This window comes from Callithrix jacchus, chromosome 9, assembly GCF_049354715.1.
Source record: "Callithrix jacchus isolate 240 chromosome 9, calJac240_pri, whole genome shotgun sequence".
Lineage (NCBI taxonomy): Eukaryota > Metazoa > Chordata > Mammalia > Primates > Cebidae > Callithrix > Callithrix jacchus.
In genome coordinates, this window is record NC_133510.1 from 51,155,792 (window position 1) to 51,177,522 (window position 21,731).

At 38.8% G+C, this 21,731-nt stretch overlaps 1 long non-coding RNA gene across 1 annotated transcript in view; it reads right to left on the reverse strand.

Annotated features, from left to right (window-relative positions):
- Window positions 1-3,534: 3,534 nt before the first annotated feature.
- The window catches only part of LOC103795303 (uncharacterized), a 41,410-nt gene continuing 23,213 nt past the window's right edge, over window positions 3,535-21,731 (reverse strand). Inside the window, exon 3 of the long non-coding RNA XR_622844.4 lies at window positions 3,535-3,728. This is a non-coding gene — a long non-coding RNA (uncharacterized LOC103795303). The remainder of the gene's footprint in view (window positions 3,729-21,731) is intronic.

The window sequence follows — 21,731 nt, forward strand, 5'->3', positions numbered from 1 at the left end:
TAAAAACTTTCAATAAACTAGGTATTGATGAAACATATCTCAAAATAATAACTATTTATGACAACTCCATAGCCAATATCATACAGAATGGGCAAAAGCTGAAAATGTTCCCTTTGAAAACTGGCACAAGACAAGCATGCTCTCTCTCAGCCTTCCTGTTCAACATAGTATTGGAAGTTCTGGCCAGGGCAATCAGGCAAGAGAAAGAAATAAAGCGTATTCAAATAGGAAGAGAGGAAGTAAAATTGTCTCTGTTTGGAGATGACATGATTGTATATTAGAAAACCACACCATCTTAGCCCAAAAACTCCTTAAACTGATAAGCAACTTCAGCAAAAATCTCGGGATACAAAATAAATGTGCAAAAATTACAAGCATTCCTATACACCAACAGTAGACAAGCAGAGAGCCAAATTATGAATGAACTCCCATTCACAATCTTTACAAAGAATAAAATACCTAGGAATACAGCTAACAAGGGATGTGAAAGACCTCTTCAAGGAGAACTACCAACCACTGCTCAGGGAAATAAGAGAAGGCCGGGTGCGGTGGCTCACACCTATAATCCTAGCACTTTGGGAGGCCGAGGTGGGTTCGAGAGAGGACACAAATGGAAAAACTTCCATCCCCATGGATAGAAAGAATCAATATCATGAAAATGGCCATACTGCCCAAAGTAATTTATAGATTCAATGCTATCCCCATCAAGCTACCATTGACTTTCTTCACCGAATTAGAAAAAAAATACTTTAAATTTCATATAGAACCGAAAAAGAGCTTGTATAGCCAAGACAATTCTAAGCAAAAAGAACAAAGCTGGAAGCATCATGCTATCTGAATTCAAACTATATCATTTCAAGACTACAGTAACCAAAACAGCATGGTACTGTTACCAAAACAGATATATAGACCAATGGAACCAAACAGATGCCTCGGAAATAACACCATGCATCTACAACCATCTGATCTTTGACAGACCTGACAAAAACAAGCAATGGGGAAAGGATTCTCTATTTAATAAATGGTCCTGGAAAAAATGGCTAGCAATATACAGAGAACTGAAACTGGACCCCTTTCTTACACCTTATACAAGAACTAACTTTAAGATACATTCAAGACTTAAATGTAAAACCTCAAACCATAAAACCTCTGGAAGAAAACCTGGCAATAACATTCAGGACGTAGGCATAGGCAAAGACATCATGACAAAAATGCCAAAAGCAATTGCAACAAAAGCCAAAATTTACAAATGGGATCTAATTAAACTAAAGAGCTTCTGCGCAGCAAAAGAAACTAGCATCAGAATGAGCAAGCAACCTCCAGAACCGGAGAAAAGTTCTGTAATCTACCCATCTGACTAAGGTTGAATATCCAGAATCTACAAGGAACTTAAACAAATTTACAAGAAAAAAACAAATGGCCCCATTGAAAAATGAGCAAAGGACATGAACGGACACTTCTGAAAAGAGGACATTTATGGGGCCAACAAACATATGGAAAAAAGCTTAACATCACTGATCATTGGAGGTACACAAATCAAAGCCACAATGAGATACCATCTCATGCCAGTCAGAATGGTGATTATTAGAAAGTCAAGAAATAATAGATGCTGGTGAGGCTGTGAAGAAGTAGGAGTGCTTTTACACCATTGGTGGGAATGTAAATTAGTTCAACTGTTGTGGAAGGCAGTGTGGCGATTCCTCAAGGATCTGAAACCAGAAATATCATTTGACCCAGCACCCATTACTGGATATATACCTAAAGGAATATAAATCATTCTACTATAAAAACAGATGTACACATATGTTTATTGCAGCACTATTTACAGTAGTAAAGACACTGAACCAACCCAAATGCCCATCAATGATGGACTGAATAAAGAAAATGTGGTACGTATACACCATGGAATATTATGCAGCCACAAAAAGGATAAGATCATGTCCTCTGCAGGGACATGGATGAAGTTCGAAGCCATCATCCTCAGTGAACTAACACAGGAACAGAAAACCAAACACTGCATGTTCTCACTCTAAGTGGGAATTGAACAGTAAGAACACATGGACACAGGGAAGGGAACATCACACATCAGGTCCTGTCAGGGGGTGGGGAGCAAGGGGAGGGAGAGCATTAGGACACATACCTAACACATGCATGATTTAAAACCTAGATGATGGGTTGATAGGTGCAGCAAGCCACCATGGCACATGTACACCTATGTAACAAACCTCCACATTCTGCACATGGATCCTGGAACTTAAAGTAAAATACAAAAGTAAAAAATAAAACTGTAGGGTTGATGTGATGTTTAAATGAGAAAAAGTATGTGAAAATCATTTTAAATAACAATGTAATGGGAATATTAGTTTTTATTATGCTGTCAAGATATTTGCTATCAAATGAAGTTATCACTTATGAGAGAAAAAAATATTTAAATGGACTTTTTTTGAGTGGCAAGGTCATTACATTGAAATAATGAGGAACAGAGGACAATTTCAGAAATAACTTTTTAGCAGCTTAAATTTTCCCTGGAAAATTTACTATTGTCCTGGGAATATTGCATGGTTCAAAAGCTGAGCACTTCTGCATGGCATTTAATTAAAATGCAGCCTGAACATACTATGTGAAGAATTTTAAACAGTCTTGTTCAATATCAAATATGCTCAATGTCAGTATATTATGACTTTTTTAAAGAATAATTTTCCCAACAGAATGCATTTGACAGACCCCAGTGTGTGGTGCTCCCCTCCCTGTGTCAATGTGTTCTCATTGTTCAACATTGTTCTCTTGGGGGAAAATAGGGGAGGGACAGCAGGGGGTGGGGAGTTGGGGAGAGATAGCATGGGGAGAAATGCCAGATATAGGTGAAGGGGAGGAAGGCAGCAAATCACACTGCTACATATGTACCTATGCAACAATCTTGCATGTTCTTCACATGTATCCCAAAACCTAAAATGCAATTTAAAAAATAAAAATAAAGACTACATTTGACAGTCAATCTGTGAAAAAATAGATTGGGATTGTATAATTTTTATATGCTTCTTAACATTCTTTTTATTTTAATGATAAATTTATAATTATTGCCTATCCCATTTACAATGGTCTGGGAGGTAAGTACCTAAAAATATTTATAAAAATTATATCACTAATCTCTATGAACTTGAGTTCTCAGGAGTCTAATGACATAAGATAGGATAAAATAATTTTAAAAACATGTTTCAAAAGTAACACTCTTTAAAAACCTCCATTGATAGATATAAAGAATATTTTTGTTAAGTACTTAGGATTTTCCAGATTGTCAATTATCCACACCAATCACTGCTATTAATAAAGTACACCAGATAACTTCACAACTCAACTGTTGCCTCTAGCTTCTTGTTTCTACACAACAATGTGGAAATTGGAATTTAAGAGTTGGATGGTGAGAAAGGCCATTTGGAGTTGCTAGGATTCCCAGTAGGAGGGGTGAAACTAAGTTCTTGGGTCCTCAGGTTTGTACAATTTCTTTTAGAAAAAAACACGAAAATTTAATCCAAATGTATGTAAGAAGGTAAAAATTTATGAAACCAGGGCAAGTGAAGCACCCTGAAAGCTTCATCTTCAAAGTGAATCATGCACTTCTGCCTAGGCAGACTGAAAAGGGGGCTTCCTTTCCCAGAGGGTTTCTGCTTTCTCACTCTCTGTCTGCTGCTTGCCTCTTGCCTTAGTGTAAGGAATCCAGATGGGTTATGCTAAAGAGAAAAAGAAATGTCATGTTCATGATCATAGAGCTGAAGAGTGTTCTTTCTTGAAGAGCCAGTCGTCCTGCTGAAACAAACGTTTCAAAGATTTCAGGCTATAGTTGGGGAACAGAGGCCAGCTGAAAATTGACACCAACTGCATGAATAGAACTTGGATCCAAGAAACATTCCATTGTTTCTTTCAGCACAGATAGGAGAATCTCACCACCAATTCTTGAGCTAGTTCCTTATATCACGTGCAAATGTGACTGTGTTGGAAAGATATCAAGGTGGCGGTTGGAAGCTTGCTGCATGCATGCTTGTGGTCTCTGAGTATATCAAGCTGACCTTTTTAGGAAAATGATGTCTGGCTTGTTGGATGAATTAACTTACACCCTCGCTGTGAAGCAAAGGAGCTTCAGAGCATTCGGGTGACAAATTGCACAGATAAGATGGCATTTCTTTTCTGAGTGACAGCGTGCTGAGTGGTGGTCTGATTTTGTGATAATGGCTGGGAAGCTCTAAATAGCAGGCTATTCTCCTTTGAAGCACATACAGCTGGTTTAGATTGAAAAGTGACAGGTGTTATGTGTTGTATAAGCAAAGGTGAGAATTCGGTAATAACTTTAAAACACAAATATAGAATTTTGCTGAAAGTTACACTTTTTACATTTTCATGTATTTATTAAAAGTCCAAAGGATGGATGTTGATCCATTCAGCATGAAAATAAGATTCTATTTTTGAAAAAAGGAATTTAATATATTTTTGTTTTGGTTATATTTCATTCTTCTTCCTAAGTAATTCTGTCCTTCAAAAATATCATTGTCTCGAAGAGTCATGTCATTATCCCATCAAAATCACTCACTGACACATGACTTGGGGGGCTACACTGGACATTGTATAAAGGAGGTGTCAGGCAGAATAAATGAAAAATTAAGCAAAGTTTGTCTTTCCACATCCTGCATCTTCCCCATTAGCCTCATTATTTATTTTTCTCTTCTGGTTTTATTCCCCTACCTGTCATTACCCTTCCCACCCCCATTATTTTCTACTATAGTATCAATTGATATATTTGTCTATTGAAGAGTAAGCCCCATTCTCCAAAATGATACTTATTAAAATTGGCAATGCCTTTATATGATAAAATAAAACTCTACTGGTAGAATAACAGGCAGTAGGGTTTGAATTTTAGGAAAGGATTCCTTCCCTTAGTTTCTTCTCATTAGCACCATGGGGCTAGCTTCCTGTTTCACTGCCTAGTTAGACTAGCTCCATAGACAGCTATATAGGAAGGAATAATCTGAGTAATAAAATAAACATGACATAGATAGAGAGAGCCAGGCTCCAAGTCAACTGAAGAATTAGACCTTCAGAGTAAGAAGTATCCTTAGAGCTGGTTTTGTCAAACCCTGGATTTTCTTCATCTGAAAACTGAGCCATGGAAGAGGTAAGTGCATTGCACATGTTCATTCAGCTAGTATATTTATACATTTGGTACAAGAATTCGGTTCTTATAAAATTTCTAGTCTGGTGCTACTTTTATCAACCATATCAACCCACTTCCAAAAAATATGTAAATCCAACAAAACATAAGTGGAGTGACATGGTTAGGCTTTGTCTCCCCACCAAAAGCTCATCTTGAATTATAATCCCCATAATCCCCACGTGTCAAGGGAGGAACCAGGTGAAGGTAATTGAATCATGGGGGCAGTTTTCCCCACACTGTTCTCATGATAGTGAGTGAGTTCTCAAGAGATCTGATGGTTTTATAAGGGGCTCTTCCCCCTTCACTCATCATTTCTCCTTCCAGCTGCTTTGTGGAGAGGGTGTCTTGCTTCCTCGTCACCTTCCGCCATGATTGTATGTTTCCTGAGACCTCTCCAGCCATGCTGAACTGTGAGTCAATTAAGCCTCCTTCCTTCATCAATTACCCAGTCTCGGGCAGTTCTTTAGAGCAGTATGAAAATGAACTAATACATGGAGCATGTCATAATGTTTTACTTTTAATGTGGAGTAAGAATTGTGAGACATGAGAGTCAAGTCATATAAATGTATTGCAGGAAGGTGAGAAAGAGAAGAGAAATGAGTAAACTTTTAAAACAGCATAGGGTTTTAAACATACTTCTTTGTTTTTGTTTTTGAGACGGAGTCTTGCTCTGTCACCCAGGCTGGAGTGCAGTGGCGCGATCTTGGCTCACTGCAACCTCCGCCTCCTGGGTTCAAGCAATTCTGCCTCAGCCTCTTAAGGAGCTGGGATTACAGGCACCTGCCATCACGACCGTTTTTGTAGTTTTAGTAGAGACGGAATTTCGCCATATTGGTCCGGCTGGTCTCCAATTCCTGACCTCGGGTGTTACTTCTTGAAACCAAGATGGAAAGAGTAAGGAGGAAATGAGACTAAATACAGATGGAAGATGAATACTGTTTGTTCACCTTACACTTAGATCCCAATCCTCTTCCCTTCCTTAGCCAACATAAATCAAGTAAAAGCCAAAGGGCATATTGAATACATACCTTTTCTGTTTTACCATCAACTTGGACTTCAGGAAGAAATATTCAGTGACTTTCGAGGCACATTTATGGGGATTTATCAGGGAAGGAGGAATCTGAGGGATCTGACTGTACCTAGACTTGGAGTCAGCAGGAAGACACCGTGTCTGTAAGGTACTTTTAAAGTGTCTCTTATTAGAGATGAATGCGGCGATTACAGCTTTTAATTCAATACCTGTATTTGCCTGTAACAGCAGCTCATTAGTTGCAGCAGATGCTCTTGATTGTTCTTCCGTATCTCCTAGTTTTTCAATGCCTGCTAGCCGGACTTTCAATGATCAGTCCCTGCATTTCTTCTCCTGAGGGCTTTCTTGGGACTGCTAAAGCCCAATTTGCCTCCTATCTGGTAGACAGCTATGCCAGGGAATTAATGTTCCCTGGAAGCATTCCTCAACTAATAAATAAGTTGGTCCGTAAATACCCTCGCCCCTTTAGCCCTGAGGCAGGTGTTTTCCATTGGTTTGTGGAGTTTCTTCACAGTGGGAGCTGGCTTGATAATGCACCCTTTATTGGCTACTTTTTCTTTCTGTTTAACTTCCCTAACTGCTTATTGATATTTTCTTTGCCTCTCAAATGAACCACTTGCACCCTAATCTTTGTCATAAGGTCTCCTATTGAGGGAACCCAAATAAAGACACAGAATTGCTTACTGTGTGAGCAGTAGAGTCTCGGAACAAACCTCAGGAGAACCCATTCATGTCAGGCATTCAGTTGGAAGAAATGGCAAACCTAACTTTAGTAACCTAAAAATAGGGGATTATTTTTCTTCTATTACAAGAATTCCAGTGGCAGGCGGTTGGTAGAGGAGGTCCAACTGCTCCATGATCCCACCAAGGAATCGGGGCCTTTGTTTTTCTGTTTCCCCATCTTCATCTTTACCTTTTATCCTTGGGCTTGTTGCTCATGTCACAAAACATCCGTTGCATCTCAGGAACCAGAGCCATATTCCAGGATGAAAGAGGGGGAGAAAGTTAAAGCTTTCCTTTTTGTACAGCTTTGTCTTTTTAGTCAGGAAAAGAAGTCCTTGCCAGGCTTGTCCACCTGCAGTTAAACTAGGTCACCTGCTCATTATCAGGCCAATTACATCCAAGGGGGGTGAGATTAAAAAGCCTGGTTTAGCTCAGTCATGGTACATTCCTGGTGAAGGTCCCTATCTGAACAAATTGGGATTCTGTTAGCTGGAAAGAAGAAGCAGAAAGGCTTGGGTCAGCAGTAGACAGTATCTCATGCATCACGTCTGAAAAGTATATTATTGGTCAGCTCCATGGTAAATATTTCAGTTTCATATCTCCACTTGACTATTTCAGACCAATGGCATCCCAGCAGACACATACTCTAAGACAAGGAAATATAGAAGCAGGGAGGAGTAGCTTTAATGTGCCTTCCTTAAAAGTCTTTATTTTATTGAGTTTTATATATCTTTAGAAACTATATTTCTGGATCAATCTTGGCAAATAAAATTATTTTTATAGCCTAAAAACTACAGGGCATACCAGTTAACTACTGTTTGTAAAGGGGGCTCTGCTCAGAAGAGCGCTGTTTTTGCAGGTGTAAAAAGAGAACAATTCTAAACATAAAGCTATTTAGAGGCTATTTAGTGAAATTGAAGGCCAGTAATATTCACAGGAACAAAATCTGGGTCTCTGTTTAGTTACCATGAATATGTCCTTGCAAGATATTGGAAAGAGGTCCCCTGAGAGAAAGTTGGCCTTCTAGAGTTAAACGCTGTCTCCTGTGGAATGTTAAGCTTTAATCTCGATACACTGCATATTAATTGATTGTTGAAGAAGAAGGTATTGAAATCGCCATCTGAAAGCTCTAAAGAAATATAAAATGCACTTCTACGAGGGGAGACAAGAGCCTCAAACTTTGCCTTTCTTTCCATTGACCAAAGGAGAAATTAATAAATCAATGATTCTGTTCTAATCTTAAACTGTACAAGATATGTTTTTTTTTTTTTTTTTTAACAAGAACAAAACATCCTTGTTCTAAGCAGAATCTACTCAGTCAAGGGTCAGAACGTAAGACTTTTTCCAGTCATATGGTAGAAGGGAAGTGTCACTCTTGCTTTCCAGAGAGCCATGTAGAACAATTTAAGAAATTAAGTGGAAACAGAAACGCAACCAAAGCCAGTTAACCTAAACTAGAATTGATTCTGTTCCGTGAAACTTTATGAAGCAGATACATTTAATTCTGATAATCCAGCATTTTGTAGTTTAGAAATCCTTTTGATTCTTCTAGGAAAGTCAAAGGAATCCAGAAAAATCCTGTACTCTGTTGTTATGTGCCAGGCATTGTCTCAGGTGCTTCAGATGGATTACTTCTTAATCTTCACCACAGTCCAACCCAATACCATGAGTTCTCTTCTCACACTGCTCAGGTGGGGGAAAGGGGGTACATAAAGGTTCAACCAAATGCCCAAGATTGCATAGCAAGTGGGTGGCAGAAACAGGATACAATTCTCTGCCTTCTAATTCTGAAGGCAACATTTTTAATTACTTTCACTGCCTTAGAAATTATCAGATGAGTGTCCTAAGTGTAGTAACTGAGTGGGTATGTCATTAACCCACAAATATTTCAAAAATTGAAAGGAGAGAGGGCTTTTAAACTATTAAATTGGCATAAAATTACCGGCTTTTTAAGAAACATTGTCATTTACTGAGAATAACAGTAATTGTGTTACTGCAGAAACAATAAATCTGCATATTTTATGAAATAATCAAATCTCTGCATTGCTAACTGCTTATATCTCAAATTCCTGAGGCTTTAATGAAAATGATATTGGTAAACCAAGCCCTGCAGACGCTCATGTTCTGTTCTCAGTTTTTAATTGTTTACTAGTCTATAGCTCTCACATCTTATGATAACCATGTTCTGAGGAACATGGTCTAATCCAGTTTTATAGGACTTTGACATTAACTGCCTTTATGTGTTAGAGATATCTGATTGCATTAAAAAGAGTGTTTTTAAAATTTTGGAATAATGTGCAATTTTGATATAGAATTATGGTGCACAGTAAAAGTTTATGCTAGAAGTAAATTATATTAAAAATAGGACAACTTTATCTTCACCTCTTACAAATCAATCGAGTAATGTCCATCAGTCTGAGATCTCAAAAAGGAAGGAGAGGAGGAGGAGAAGTAGGAGGAGAAGGAGAGGGATTATGGATGTATAACTTAATACTTTAAAGCAAGGGAAAGTATGAATTCTGGCCTCCCCTTATAAAAATGATTTCTCAGCAAAAGAACTCAAAAAAGGTGAACTTCTTTTTTGATAACTTGGTATGTACTTTCCCAATCTTGGGTCCAACCCACCTCATTAAGAGTAAAAATACAAATTTGCTTATAAACAGAAGACAGGGTCTAATATCTAAATCCAGCAATGGGTTTCACAGGTGAATGATCCTGCCAGCTAGTAGGTTCAAGAAGATAATGTTACAAATCAAATATTCCAAAAACTGAAATCATCATTTGTGAAGATACCATGTAGCTTTTGCCTAGAGTAGAAATAATAATTCATTCTTTCAGTCCACGAGTTGTTGATTCAGGAGATATTTATTATCTGTCATACATTGGGTACTCTTTTAGACACTAGGTAGGCGGCAATGAATGAAAGTCCCTGCTCTCAGCTTACCATCTTCCAGGGAGGAGAGTGCCCATCGACATGTAAACAAGTACACGTGTCAGATGGTGATAGTACAAGGAACAAAAACAGCCAAGAAAGGAGTAGGGTGGTCAAAAAAGACATTTCTGACAAGGTGACAAAGAGAAAACAATTTTGTTTGGATTCTATGATGCAGATTTTGTAAACAGTTCATTTTGAAGACTATATCAGGAAGTATCATTGTTTAAAGTTAGAAATTCTATGGGTGTTTCATTGGAATTTTTTTTTTTTTTTTTTTTTTTTGAGGGGAGGAAGGCAGGAAGGGAGGGAAGAAGGACGGTAGGAAGGAAGGAAGGGAGGAAGCGGGGAGGGAGGGAAGAAGGACGGTAGGGAGGAAGGAAGGGATGAAGGAAGGAGGGAAGGGAGGGAGGGAGGGAGGGAAGGGAAGGGAAGGAAGGAAATCAAGCAATGAGAGAGACATTGCCAACCTGGATCTAGAGGTTTACAAGTTGATTTCTTTTTTTTGAGAGAAGGAAAGAAAAAAAAAATAAGTAAAGGAGAGGAAGAAAGAGGAAGAGAAAGAGGGAGAGTAAATGGAAATATTGCTTTATTTTGAAAAAAATTGAGTATTAATAATGGCCAATCAATGTTTCATTTAAACTTATGGGTAGGTGTGATGTGGTATTGACAAGAATGTATATTTTGTGTATTTGAAGTGGAGAGCTCTATGAATATTTATTAAGTTTACTTGTTCCGGATCTGAGTTCGAGTCCTTGATATCCTTATTAATTTTCTGTCTCATTGAATCTAAGTCTCGTATCTGGGTGTTAGGATCGTTAGCTCTTGTTGTTGCATTGATCCTTTTACCACTATATCTTTGTTGCTTTAAAATCTATTTTCTCCGATACGAGAATTGCAACTCCTGCTTTTTATTTATTTATTATTTATTTTTGCTCTCCATTTGGTTGGTAAATCTTTCTCCATCCCTTTGTTTTGAGTCTTTGTGTATCCTTGCATGTGAAACAGGTCTGGATGTAAAATGCCATTGGGTTTTGGCTGTGTCTTTTGATTGGGGGATTTAGTCAATTTAAATTTAGGGTTACTGCCATTTGATGTTGACTGGCTGTTTGATCCATTCGTTGGTGTAAATTTTATGTAGTCAAAGTGGTTGTCTACTTGTATTCTCTACATTTTTTCTAGGTTAGAATTACAAACATGATATAGAACTTTATGGCTTTGATTTCTCATTCATCTCTACCTTACTAGACTCAGTAAATGCTTTCTACGGAAAACTTTGCCTAACATATATACATTAACTTAATTCAGCTCCAAACACAGTTAACAGGCATTCTATCCAAGTGGTTGTCCTGATATGTACTACTTTATTTTCAAGAGAATCTCAATTCTGCCCCTGGCACAATTTTCTATGAAGCCCTGCCTCGATGTACTGGTGCCTGTAACTTGTTACCATTTTTACATATTGAGGGATGCCTACATCAGTGGTATATGGTTACTGAGGAACTGAATGAAGCAGTATATCCCCTGAAAGCATTCTCTTCCTCTTGTACTTTTTCTTTTCTTTGATTTTGGCCCTTACAATTATCTTCAGCTAAATTATACATGTTTGATCATAATTAGAATATTCCAATTGATTAATATTTTTAAAGATGTAAAAAAGTGAAATTTCATGAGATTGGAATAATAGAAAAATAAAAATTTGATATTAGAAACTATATTGAATATAGTAACTGTATTTTTTCTTCTTTTAGTTGTTTTGAATATAAGGACAGATTCTGGAAACATGGCAAAGAACTTCGAACTTTCCCTCTATCCCTAGTCCCATCTATCTATAGGATCTGAGTGGCAGGTCCTGGGCTCTAGGTGATGCCCTTCAGGAAGCAAGTATGGGCTTTCTTCCTGAGCATAGATGAGTCTCTAAACCTTTATTGGGGAACCAAGGACAAGAATTAGAACCAAAGGGCCCTCAAGAATTTGTGTACCCCCAGGGGTAAAACTGGCACTGATACTATGTGAGTATGTTTATTCTTGCTGATCCCCAAGAGGTGCAAGGAAAGCTAAGCAGGCGGGCTCAACCTTCACTATGTCAGGACACAGTAGGGCAGGGAGGCTTCCTCCTGGCTCCCCTCTCTGTCCCTAAAGTTAGAAAATGCTTTGCTTTCCACAAAGTGAACCACAATCACTTATGGCACCAGAAATAGCAGTCCTGTGCCTAAATGAGCAGAGGAGCCATACCATATCGCTCAGAGCACAAATGATAAGAATATAGTGATGTGGTCCTGTCATTCAGGGAAAGACCAAAACACAGAGGTAGGTGCCCAGAGAAAGAGCACTACTGAAGATCCCTGAGGAATTGGAGCTGAGAATCCACCCTAAAGGTTTTCTGGAACTAAAAAACCTTTTCAAACACACAAAAAACCAATAGGTGAATTGAAGAAAAGAATGGTGTTGGGAAAACTGGTTAGCCATGTGCAGAAGGCAGAAACTGGACCCCTTCTGACACCTTACACTAAAATTAACTCCAGATAGATTAAAGACTTAAACATAAGACTGAACACTATAAAAATCCTAGAAGAAAACCTAGGCAAAACCATTCAGGACATAGGCATAGGCAACGACTTCATGACTAAAACAATAAAAGCACTGGCAACAAAAGCCAAAATAGACAAATGGGATCTAATTAAACTCCAGAGCTTCTGTACAGCAAAAGAAACAATCATTAGAGTGAACTGGCAACAAACAGAATGGGAAAAAATTTTTGCAATCTACCCATCTGACAAAGGGCTAATATCCAGGATCTACAAAGAATTAAAACAGATTTACAAGAAAAAAACAAACCCATTCAAAAGTGGGTGAAGGATAGGAACAGACACTTTTCAAAAGAAGACACATATGAGGCCAAAAAACATATGAAAAAGTGTTCATCATCACTGGTCGTTAGAGAAATACAAATCAAAACCACCTCACACCAGGTAGAATGGCGATCATTAAAAAATCTGGAGACAACAGATGCTGGGGAGGATGTGGAGAAATAGGAACACTTTTACACTGTTGGTGGGAGTGTAAATTAGTTTAACCATGTGGAAGACAGTGTGGCAATTCCTCAAGGATCTAGAAATAGAAATTCCCTTTGACTCAGCAATCCCATTACTAGATATATACCCAAAGGATTATGTTATAAAGACACATGTACACATATATTCATTGCAGCATTGTTTAAAATAGCAAAGACCTGGAACCAACTCAAATGCCCACCAATGATAGACTGGACAAGGAAAATGTGGCATATATACACCATGGAATACTATGCAGCCATAAAAAACGATGAGTTTGTGTCCTTTGTAGGGACATGGGTAAATCTGGAAACCATCATTCTCAGCAAACTGACACAAGAACAGAAAATCAAACACCACATGTTCTCACTCATGGGTGGGTGTTGAACAATGAGATCACATGGACACAGGGAAGGGAGCATCACACACTGGTGTCTGTTGTGGTGGATCTACAGGAGAGGCAATGGGGGTAGGGAGGTTGAGGAGGGATAACATGGGGAGAAATGCCAGACATAGGTGATGGGGGGAGGGAGGGAGCAAACCACCTTGCCATGTATGTACCTATGCAACAATCCTGCATGATCTGCACATGTATCCCAGAAGCTAAAGTACAATTTAAAAATGGACTCTGTTGATATCTGCATTAGTGACCATAAATGCCAAGTAAAAGAAATTCCTCAATGAATGACCAAAAATGTAGAGACAGAAAAGATGAAGGAAACACACGGAAGGTGCAAAGGCTTAGAGTGAAATTAATAGGTTTTCCACAAACAGACTAATGTAAAAGAGACAATGATTTTTACAGGTAATAGATGAAAATTTTCTAGACTAAACATAAACCTGAATTGTAGTTTGAAAGGAAATACTACATTTTAAGCAAGTTTGGTAAGAAAAAATCTAAACAGCATACCTGGGCATATTATAGCCAAATTCTTGAACCACAAGAAGGAAAAGAAAAATTTGTATGCTTGCAGAGAGAAAAGATACCCCATAAAAGAAAAAAAGTGACCTGTGAGAGAGCATATCATGGAAGTTAAGAATAATGGCTTGGGTCACATAGTCTAGTTCTGATTTCACATTTCTCTGTTTAATGCCTATGTGTCCTGAAATATATATAAATTACTTAACTATATTTCAGTTTACTTATATGTAAAATAGTGATCATGTATCAATTCATAATGTTTTATAAGGATTAAATTAACTAGTAATTAATTGGTACATGGCTTAGAACAGTGCCTGATACATAGTCTCAGTATATGTGGTAGCTATATATGTATATCTCAAAGCTGCAAGACAGAAGAAAGAGGAAAATCATCTACATCAAAAAGAACTAAACTCAGGAATCCTGTGTTCAGCCATATGGTATGGCTTCTCTGACCTGGTGACAGACAGCTGTGTCAATGTGAGTATGGGATTCAGAAAGCGCATCACCCAAATACTCCATCTGAGGAATTTTGAAAACTACATTTTCCTCATTCTAAAGGGTGATAGAAAAGAGAGGAACCAGAGGTCTCCTTCATCAAAGCCTACGTGAGGGAGCTTAAGTCCCAAGGTTTTCATGGTCCCTGAGATCACAGATCAAATATAAGCTTACTGAAGAACATTTGGAACTGGCTCTCAATAGCTACATGATATCAATTACAATAAGCACACCAAATCTTGATTACTGAAAGCTGTTCCCCATTAAGAGAAAGTTGGGCTCCTTGGAATAATATGTGATTTCAGGGCTGATTTTAATATGGAACAGAAAACATGCAAGATGAACTAGAAAAAAGCTGTACATGAGTTTTCAAAAAAAAAAAAAAAAAAAAGACATGTCAAAAGAATATAGGAGGTGGCCCAAAGGGGAGAGGAGTTCCTAGATCAGATCCTGAATGTCAGGGAGAAAATTCCTCTCATTTGTTCTGTGGAGTCTGGCTTCGTTTTATGAAAAATCTTTCTTTTCTAGTATTTTCCCTGACCCATCTGAAGTGGGCATTGGGAAGGATGCTCTCTACAGGATCTTAGGATCTACAGTGCTTTCACTGTCTATATTTTGCCTATGGAAGTTTGAGGTCCTATGGGTTTTAAGACTCAAATAATCAACATATTATGATATGGTTTGGTTGTGTCCTCACCCAAATATCATCTTGAATTGTAGCTCCCATAATTCTCATGTGTCATTGGGAGGGATCCTGTGGGAAGTAACTGAATCATGAGAGCAGGTTTTCCTGTGCTGTTCTCATGATAATGAATAAGTCTCATGAGATCTGATGGTTTTATAAAGGGCAATTCCCCTGTACTTGCTCTCTTGCCTGCCGCCATGTAAGATGTGCCTTTACTACTCCAACTTCTGCCATGATTGTGAGGCCTCCCCAGCTATGTGGAACTGTGGGTCCATTAAACCTCTTTTTCTTTATAAATTACCCAGTCCTGGCTATGTCTTTATTAGCAGTGTGAGAACAAACTAATACGTAGTATTTTACTGTCTTTGTCAGTAAAGATCCCTTAGAAATACAGTAGGCTTTTAATCTATTTGTCAGTCAGTCCCATGTACCAATAATCATATCCTAAATTCTCTCCTAAAGGTAGATTTGTATGTCTGCTTTTTCTGTTTTCTCTCCCTGTGTCCCGATCTTTCAACTTTACAGTAGCTGCTTTGGAGGCATTTAAAAGAACAGGCTTGGGTGGGACTGAAATAGACTTATGCTGATTTTTGCCATGGGACTGAATCACTTTATTCAATTCAGATATCATAATAGACCTCTTAAAGATTTTATTTTTCAGTATTTTGCTTCTCAGATTCTAGGGTTAGTTTTTCCCTCCTCGAGAGGTCACATATGTCCAACTGTGATTTCAAATTAGCCAATTTCTGCTGATTGGCTGAAGGTCATTTTTTTTGTTTGTTTTATAATGTCTTGCTAAAAGTAGCAAGAAAAACACCAAACATTAATACTCTTCCAACCACTTTTCTTAAAACCTCATGCTCAGTAGACACACAGTCTGCCTGAATGATGACACGTGGCAATTTAACCAAATATTTTGTCTCTGTATAATACTGGTTTCCATTTTTTCCAGCTTGTGTTATCCATTTTCTCATTACATACACTTGACCTTTAAGCCAACATAATATTTTTAATTTTTAGTGATGCTCTAGGTTAAGATACAACCTTTTGTGTTAATTAGGATAGCATTAACTGCTGTAACACATAAACCCTAACCTGTTGGTTATTTCTGCCTAACCTAGTGGTCCAAGATGTGTCCTGGTTGCTAGGCAGTTTTCCTTTACATGCTAATTTAGAGCTTAAGCCTCTACTCCTTTTTCTTAAGCCTCTACATCTTTGATGTTCTCACTTCTAACCAATGGATGGGAAATGAGAGTATGAAACTTATAAGGGACACATTACTTCAACTCACATCCCATTGGTGAGTAGTGATATAACCTCTGAGTGGCAACTCCACACGCTGGAAGAGGAAGCACAAATGGTATGTGAATAGCTGGCTTCATCTACCACCACACAACAAATACTGCACAATCTTTGATTAAACTTAGACAATTGGCTGCATAAAACCCAACTCACAAGCCTGCTTTTGTTTCTTACATTGATCAAATTAACATTTTTTTCTGTATAGTGAAGTCAAATCCCTAATGTAAAAATTACCATTTTTGAAGTGTAAGGCTTTGCTTCTTTTAAACTTCATCATGGCAGCAGCATCCTTGTTAATATGGAAATCATTTAAGGAGTATATTTTATTGACTGAAATTTCATGATGGAAACTAGGAATAATGCAATTGGTGTTTAGATGTGCTTTTTAGGATTCCCTCTACTTCATTGTGCTATTCCGTTGTGCCTCTTCAGAACAGTTTGTTTTCTGTGCTTTCAATGTTAAGAAAATCATTCCACTCCCACATTTCTCAGAGGAAGTGTAATAATGGTTAGATGTGTTACAGGTTGAACTGTGTCCACACAGTTGAAGTCCTACCTCCAATACCTCAGAATGTCACCTTATTTGGAAATAGAATTGTTTCAGTTGTAATCAGTTAAGATGAGGTCATTAAAGTAGGCCCTGATCCAATATGACTGTTGTCCTAATGGGGAAGATAATGTGAAGACAGATACACAGGAAAAAGGCCATGTGATGACAGAGGCAGTGCTTTGAAAGACACAGCTGCAAGGCAAAGAATGCCCATCATCGATGACCAACTCCAGAAGCTAGCAAGAGGCAAAGAAGTCTTCTACTTAGAGTCTCAGGGAAAACGGTTTGATTGTAAACTTCTAGCCTCCAGAACTGTGAGGGAATAAATTTCTGTTTTTATAAGCCACCCATTTGCGAGACTTTATCACTGCAGCCCTCAGAAGCCAACTCAAGGTGCAAGACTTATGGCTTAAGCAGACTTTGAGTTGAGGACCACCTCTGGAAACTGCCATCTGTGAGGCCCTAGGTGGGTCAGTTCATCTCTCAGAGCCTGTTTCTTCAACTGTAAAATGGGAGATAATAATTTTCATCTTTCAGGACTATTAAGATTTAAAACTTTAGCACAAGTCTTGACAAACTGTTAAGTGCTTGGTTAAGGGAAACTATTGTGGTATATTGCTTGAGTATTGAGTGACATAAGAATTGACTATTTTTCCAGATATCACTGCTGCAGCTTTGGACCTAACAAAATGTTTTACACACATACACACACACAAACATATATTTTAAGATACATATTTTATTTTATTTTTATTTTTTGAGATGGAGTTTTGCTCTTGTTACCCAGGCTGGAGTGCAATGGCACGATCTCGGCTCACCACAACCTCTGCCTCCTGGGTTCAGGCAATTCTCCTGCCTCAGCCTCCCGAGTAGCTGGGATTATAGGCACACGCCACCATGCCCAGCTAATTTTTTGTATTTTTAGTAGAGACAGGGTTTCACCATGTTGACCAGGATGGTCTCGATCTCTTGACTTCGTGATCCACCCGCCTCGGCCTCCCAAAGTGCTGGGAGTACAGCGTGAGCCACTGTACCCGGCGATACATATTTTATCGTACTTCAGGTTCTGGAGTGCATGTGCAGAAGTGTAGGTTTGTTACATTGGTATACACGTGCCATGCTGGTTTGCTGCATCTACCACGCTGTCATCTACATTAGGTATTTCTCCTAACGCTGTCCCTCCCCTGGTCCCCCACCCCCTGCTCTCCATCCCCTAGCCCACTACCTGTTGATAGACCCTGGTGTGTGATGCTCCCCTCCCTGTGTCCATGTGTTCTCATTGTTCAACACCCACTTGAGAGTGAGAACACGCAATGTCTGGTTCTCTGTTCTTGTGTCAGTTTGCTGAAAATTATGGCTTCCAGCCGTATCCACATCCCTATAAAGGACATAAACTCATCCTTTTGATGGCTGCATAATATTCTATGTTGTATGTGCCACATTTTCTTTACCCAGTCTATCATTCATTGGGTTTGGGTTGGTTCCAAATCTTTGCTATTGTGAACAGTGCCACAATAAACTTACACGCAGCACAGTATATGTTTATACTCCCTCCTCCAGCTATCTCTGTATACTACCATTCAGAAAATGACTCCATGCTCAGACAAAATGATTTATTTAGCTTTGGCCTTAGAGCAGGAAAACTCTTCTGCGAGCAAGGATTGAGAAGGATATGATAATGTGTTTAATTCATTGGTGTAAGAAATACTAAACACTTCAGTTCCAATAGTGCCTGGCACTCTGCCAAGTCCAGGGGATGCAACAGGGACTGGGGTCCAGTCCTCTTACAGATAATTTATAGTCAGGGACTAGCAATGAGTCTCTTGGGGGCAGTGCAGCCAGTGCTCAGGGAACATGCAGCAGGAAAGGCTTCCTGGAGAAAATGCACCCTCAGCTGAGCCCTGGGTATAAGTTATCAATTACCCAGCTGAATGCGGATGTTGTAGGGTGTAGGTGCTTCCAGCAAGGGCACAAAGCAGACACAAAGGCCCTGTAGTGGGTGAGCTTCTGGCTGAGCTCTCAACAAAGGGTTGTTCAGTGGTTCTTTCAGTGCTCTTGTGTATTTTGGGTAATTCCCCTAGACTTGAAAATTTAATGCATATAAGGCAACTGAGTGTCCTTTACAATCTTGCCATTTATTCTGATTTTCAATTTGCTCCAAAAATGCTTTTACCATAATCTTTCAGTTGAAAAATCACCCTTCTGAACAAAACAGAAAATAAAATGTCAAAACAAAAGCACTGTCCAGTTTTTTGTCTCTACCACAGTATTTAATGGACTGTGATCTCTTCTAAGCATTCTGGTTATTTTAATAACCCAATATAATAGGGGGGTATTTTTCTTCCATCACAAGAATTCCAGCAGCAGACATTTGGTGGAGTTGCCCTTATCCCACTATAGCTGGTTCCACTTTTTATGAGGAAAAATTAAATTTCCATTGTGCTAAGCCACTGCATTTCAGGATTTATCTGTTCCAGAACCTTAACTAACAGGCTCTATTTGCACCCCTTCCCCTTGGCAGGTTCCCAAGCATGAAGCAGACTCAGAGCAGGGAAAGGGAAAAGGTTTAAATTGGGCATGAGTTTGAAATTGTCATATTTTCCTGATTGGATGTATATGTGTGTGTTGAAAGAGCAATGAGATTTCTTATCTGAGAGCAACCAAAATTTCATCAAGGGGTGGGGAAGAACAAGTTGAGAGAGTACTTAAGAAACATAAAATTGGTTTCTGTTTGCATCTTACCAAGTTCAAGGATTTCAATGAACTACTTACCGTTTACATACATTTATTTGGTTTAGCAGAAGTAGCTAAATTAATAGTTCAGTGTTAGCTAACAAAACAATTTTTTTTTTTGCTAGACAAATTAAAGAATGCCATGTTTCTTAGTCCATTTGGGCTGAATTACAAAATACCACAAACTGGGTGGCTTATGAACAAAAGACTGTATTTCTCATAGTTCTGAAGACTGGGAGGTCCAAGGTCAAAGCACCAGCAGATTTGTTGTCTGTGGAGGGCTCATTTCCTGCTTCATAGATGGTGTCTTCTCCCTTTGTCCTAACATGGTGGAAGGGACAGCGCAGTTCTCTGGGGCCTCTATTTAAGGGCGCTAATTCCATTCACAAAGTCTCCACGCTCATGATCTAATCACTTCCCAATGGCTTCTCAGCTCTGAACACAATCACATTGGTGATTAGGTTTCCCAATAGAAAATTTGGGGAGGACACAAACATTCAGATTAGATACCATGTTTAATTTTATTAGTTTTCTGCTTGACCCTGCAAAGATACACATGTATGAATAAATTAGCACTACTTCATTCTGTGCTGTTAGCCTACCATCTTCTTTTACTTATATCAAGGGATGGAAACATTAGATATAAACTTATAGTTTGGAGGTTTTCATACAAACTTATCAGCCTCCTCCTCCCTACCACCCTGAACCTGGTACTTATTTTGCTACCTTCTAGCTCCTTTAAACTGGAATCTGCGGTGGAAACAGAAGTGTTTTCCTATTCTGTAGCTTCTGGGCAAATTGTCTTGTTTAACACATGGTCCATGCTCTTTTGGTTCTCCCCAGCCCTTCATCTTATCAAGAAGGCAGCCCCAAGGTCATGCCTCAGTCTAATTTTGTGGTCCCACTTACCCAGAATGGAAGTTAAGACAGTAATGACAGCAAGAGAACAAACTAGAACAGGTTCTGACCACTCATGCCAAAACAAAAAAGAGCAAAAATAGCTATAATTCATGAAAGTGAAATAACAGAATGGTAAAATGGCAAAGGTCAAAATGGAAGCCAACATTTTGTGAGTCTTAGTTTTACTGTCAGTATTTTTATACTATAGAAATACTTTCATATGAAGTCAGATGTCATTTTGTACACAGTAGGTTGTCTGCTAGTCTTTTCTCCACTAATAAAACTAATTTTAAAATCTAAGTTTATTGGATGATCATAATATATTACATTTATTGAATATTATGTGCCAGGTATTATTCGAAGCCCTCTGTATATTCTGATTCATTTAATCCTTGCAGCACACACTGTGTGGAAGGACTCTCCTTATATCCATTTCATGGAGAAGAAGCTGAGAAATAGCCTAGAGAAGACAAGAAAATTGTTCCAAGTCACACTGCTGAGAAGTGATAGATAGTATCTTCATTTACATCCAGGCAGACTGGCTTCCAAGCCTGCACCACACATCCTGGTATTAACGACTGATGGCTGAGCCTTCACGGGGAGCTAGACTTTTGACCAGGCACTTCACCTTGATCATTTAATTTAACCCTCACAACCACCTTCGAGTTAACATTAACAATTCACTGTCAAAGGTACAAAGGCTCAGTAAGGTTAAGAAACTTGCCAAATCTATAATCTGATCTCCATAACAGTCCTTTTTTTGAGATGAAATTTTGTTCTGTTTCCCAGACTAGAGTGCGGTCCCTGATCTCAGCTCACTGCAACCTCTGCCTCCTGGGTTCAAGTGATTCTCCTGCCTCAGCTTCCTGAGGAGCTGGGATTACAGTTGCATACCACAATGCCTGGCTAATTTTGGTGTTTTTAGTAGAGACGGAGTTTTACTAGGTTGGCCAGGCTGGTGTTGAACTCTTGACCTCAGGTGATCTGCCTGCTTCAGCCTCCCAAGGTTCTGGGATTACAGGCGTGAGCCACCACGCCAGGTGCAAAACACTCTTTCTTAACCTTATGGCGACCATAGAATGTATTGTCTAAAGTCCAGGATACCTTAAAGAGTGAAAGAGAGCTTGTTAATAATGATGCTGGGACAGCAGTCACAAATCAGTACTCTCCCAGGCGTGGTGGAAGTCATGATCACCCTCT